The following is a 5,029-nucleotide window of genomic DNA, read 5'->3' as shown; positions in this document are numbered from 1 at the left end:
ACATACACACACACACACACATACACACACACACTTACACGTATATACACACACACACACACTTACACATGTACACACATATGAATCGACAGAGAAGCCAAATAAGGACAAGCACCCTAACATGCAGGAGAGAGAGAGAGAGAGAGGAGGGAGGGAGAGTAAGAGAGGGAGGAGGGAGAGAGAGTAAGAGAGAGAGGGAGGAGGGAGGGAGAGGTTGAGAGAGGGAGGAGGGAGAGAGAGAGAGGGAGGAGGGAGGGAGAGTTGGAGAGAGAGGGAGGAGGGAGAGAGAGAGAGGGAGAGTGGAGAGAGAGGGAGGAGGGAGAGAGAGAGAGGGAGGAGGGAGGAGAGTTGGAGAGAGAGGGAGGAGGGAGAGGGGAGAGAGAGAGAGAGAGGAGGAGGGAGAGTTGGAGAGAGAGGGAGGAGGGAGAGAGAGAGAGGGAGGAGGGAGGGAGAGAGTTGGAGAGAGAGGGAGGAGGGTGAGAGAGAGAGGGAGGAGGGAGGAGAGAGAGAGAGAGAGTGGAGAGAGGGAGGGAGAGTGAGAGAGAGGAGGGAGGGAGAGAGAGAGAGAGAGGAGGGAGGGAGAGTTGGAGAGAGAGGGAGGGAGAGAGGAGAGAGAGTGAGAGAGGGAGGAGGGGAGAGTGAGAGAGAGAGAGGGAGGAGGGAGGGAGAGTTGAGAGAGAGGAGGAGGGGAGAGAGAGAGAGGAGGAGGGAGGGAGAGTTGGAGAGAGAGGAGGTGGGAGTGAGTGAGAGGGAGAGGGAGAGTGGAGGAGGGAGGAGAGTGTGGAGGGAGTGTGAGGAGAGGGAGAGGAGAGAGAGAGAGTGGAGAGGGAGGGAGAGTGGAGAGAGAGGGAGGTGGAGAGAGAGGGAGGAGGGAGGGAGTGTTGGTGTGTGTGGGAGGAGGGGGTGTGGAGGGAGGAGGTGGGAGGGTGTGGTGGTGTGGTTTGTTGGGAGTGGGTGTTTGAGTGGATGGGGAGGGTGGGGGGTGTGTTGAAGGGGGGTAAAGTTTGATTTGAAGAAAGAGGATGTTGTTGGTAGAGGGAGGGAGTGAGGGGGGATGGAGGAGGAGGAGGGTAGCTGGAACTGATGGTATGTTTGAAGGTAGAGAAGGAGGGGTAGAGTTGGACACACACACACACAACAGTTATGTTGATTCAAACAGTATTTTTGGGGTTTGTCTGGACGACTTACCTGTGGATTATTATGGTTATAGTCGTGAAGCGAGCATATCTTGTGGAGTTGAAGCAGAGGCAATAAAAAGGGGTTTGGCGTCGTTGAAATGATATGTTGAAGATAGCGAAGACAATCTTGTAGGGTTTGTCATCTGCTGTTTTCTGTTCATTGAATGTGATGTGCTCAGTTTGTTACCAGTTGTATTAGAATTGTAGAAGTTTAAATCAGTAATAAATGTAATAATATAATAATAAATAACCATCATAATAATCATAATAAACTTTTTTGATCGTGTTGAAACAAACAAATTAATATTATTAATCATAATAATAACAACAATAATAATAAAAATAATAATAACAATAATGATAATAATAATAATAATAACAATAATAATAATAACAACAATAATAATAAAAATAATAATAACAATAATGATAATAATAATAGTAATAATAATAACAATAATAATAATAATAAAACCTTTTTTAATGAAGGAAATTAAGTACATTTGATTTAAACTATTTAAATCATAAAACATAAAAACGAAAACACAGAGCCACAATTTAGGAAGCAAGTAAAGAAAGAACGAGTAAAAACAACACATAAGAAATATTCAATATTTTGCTGGAGCAATGTAACACACACACACACACACACACACACACACACACAGAACCACCATGACAGGGCCAACAGTAGCCAAAACACACACTAACCCTCTCAGTTGAGCCAGATGTGTGTGTGTGTGTGTGTGTGTGTGTGTGTGTGTGTGTGTGTGTGTGTGTGTGTGTGTGTGTGTGTGTGTGTGTGTGTGTGTGTGGTATTAGGAAATAGAGCACCGACCAGGACGCTCGGCGTTGCTCCCTGCAAAATTACAGCATATGTGTCTTTATGGCGTCATAAAAACTGATATACAACTATGCAACTCCTCACACAGCCTCCTCTCTCTCTCTATCTACAGTATAAACATACATATGGAGAGTATATATATATATATATATATATATATATATATATATATATATACTCTCTAAATGTATATATATATACATATATATACATATATATCTCTATATATATATATATATAGAGAGAGAGAGAGAGAGAGAGTGAGCGGGAGAGATAAGTGAGACTTATCTTTTATGGTGTAACTCCCTTTCTGTCATTTCTTGCCATCTCTCTCTTTATCCTGTGCATAGAATCACATTTGTAGATTCTGTATATTTTTATATTTTTGACTATTTAAGTATTGTATTTTTCGACTGTATGTTTTATTTTAATGGTTATTAGGGGTCTAATAGTCTATTGGGGGTCTTTGGAATTGGTGTCGATAGGAAACGATGTGTTTTATGGACCCACGGAAAACTGTAATACGTACCTAACATGACTAAACCGGACAGCTATATTTTTTGTTTTATTTATATTTTACTTTTATATTTATTATTTTATTTTATATTGTATAACTATTGTTATCGTTCGGGGTGAAATTGTTGGAATTTTGAAATCTAAATCGATCCGGAACACAAAATCATCAGAACCTATGAACACAGGTGATGAGTCGTTTGAACCGCGCTGTCACAAACACCTCGTGGTTGAAGTTTCATTCAAATCGATCCACATGGGAGCTGATATTTGTGAAAAAGTGAACAAATTTGAGCCCAAATATTCAGTCCGTCTTGCTAAACTGACATCACTATTCGTAAACAAAATGAAGGAGATGAGATTTACAGTAAGACGTTTTATGACGTCATCATCCTATTTACTATAAATGTACAGGTTCCGATTGAGAATGTCCAGTCGGACCATGTCCAGTATGTGGTGTAGTCACTCTGTAGTGTTTAGAAGTTACCAAACTATCGATTTACTTCTAAATGTATGTACCTTCATACCTGGTAGGTGTCTGTGGATCTGTTAGATTGATATTTTATCTCTGTGGTCCACATAACTTTGCCGGATTAACGAAAAATACAATAATAAGTATTACACAAAAACTCGTATAATCCACTGAAATATGCGACTGAGTGATAGGTTCAAGATTCAGTGAGGCATTGGAAAAATAGAAGCTAGAAGTTACTCACAGAAATACCACAAAGTTTTTGGTATTTCATGTAGGTTTAGGCGATAAATCAATTCTTTATAATTTTCACAATAAAATCCTTCACGATAGCAAGGATAAATTTACGCGATTTATTTTCGATACAGTTCAATACGGAGTCCGTTTTACTCTACCTATAAAGACACAACACGAACAGCTGACCTTACAGAGAAACAACCATGTGACACCAACAGCCAATGGTACAGCAGAGAAACAACCATGTGACACCAAGAGCCAATGGTACAGCAGGAGCCTGCAGCAGGGATGAGGCCCTCGGTGCTGATGGGTCTTCCTCAAACAACAACTAGAACTGGAACTCGCCCTCCCCCCGACCCCAACTAGGACGCGGCCCCATCCCTGCAAAAGTAGTGATTACAGCTAACATTTATTTATTAGATTTATAAAATAACATGCATTTGTTATTATTGTTGTGTAAAGTAATTACAAAGTTTGTTTTTGTTATTGTTCCAGATGCTAGAAAAATAGCCGAAAGTTGGCGTTGGTGTATTTGAAGATACATAAGTGTTATAAGGATGAAAAATTAAACAATGAATGGAATAATCCTCTTTCCAAAATGAGGAAGATCTCAAAACACAAACAACAATAATGAGTCAAAGTGTATTGATCATGTTGAAAATGCAGATTTAAGTTGAGAAGATGAAGATGTTGATGAAACATGAAGTGATCACCAACAAGATGGAATGTTTATCAACATTCCATCTTATAATTCTTTGCACTTTGATGACATCACCAGCAGAAGGAACGACCCTGCAGCGTTACTGGAGATGAAGCCAGTGAAGCTGAACGTTTACCACTTTTCACACGATTCACAACGATCTACACTTGTATCAGGAAACAACAAAACAACAAACAAAACTTTACAAACTCACTGAAAACTGAAGAACATCTATAAATTCACGGTTCGTCTCTTGAGTCGTCGTAAAAATTGAAAACATTTTAACATTTCAAATAATCCGGAGAAATGTAAAACTTATCTAACACGGCCAAACTGAACCCTGTGTGTTGCTGCACACATATTATTATTATTGTTTTTATTATCATTATTATTATTATTATTATTGTTGTTGTTGTTGTTATTATTATTGGGGTTTTTTCAGACTGTTAAGCTTTTGTTCAAACGTCTGTAGAATGACAGGAACCTTCACCACGACTCATCCCTCATCCATGTCAACGCAGCTGTATTATAAACTCATTCTGAGTCTGATTTCCATCGAATCATGATGTTAGGCCCAGGGGAGGCATCTCCGTCCTCAGTTTAAAGTGGTAATCCGTCAGATGGCCTTCCGTCGCTACATGCGGCCACTGCTCCTAGCTATGTCACTTACTAGGATGGTGAAATGCAGAGAAATGCATTTCGTTGCCTCAGTTCCTGAACTCTGTGCAATGACAACAAGTTGAATCTAATCTAAAATGATCCACAGTTTACTGACTGCTTCAGCAAATTCCCAGACGCTGCCTTACACTTCTTGTGGCCACAGTGGAAACAGCATGTAGACGTGCAACATGCAGAACACCACGAATGGCTGTTTCCTCCAAAGTACTACCTGAAATAATATCAAAGATGGGATTTTTTTTAAACAAAATCATCTTACGGATTACCACTTTAAACGCAAGCCGCTCCCCCTTGGCAGCAGGTGAGCGGTGGAGGACAGGTGGACAAACAGACCTTGACCCTGAGCCGTTGGTGGAGGTCAAAGGTCATTGCTAAGCGGGGAGACGCAGACAGCAGCAGCTGAGACG

The sequence above is a fragment of the Zeus faber genome, assembly GCF_960531495.2.
Source record: "Zeus faber genome assembly, chromosome: 11".
NCBI classification, from domain to species: Eukaryota; Metazoa; Chordata; class Actinopteri; order Zeiformes; family Zeidae; genus Zeus; species Zeus faber.
The sequence above is the reverse complement of the archived record's forward strand: the minus strand, read 5'-3'. Positions refer to the sequence as shown.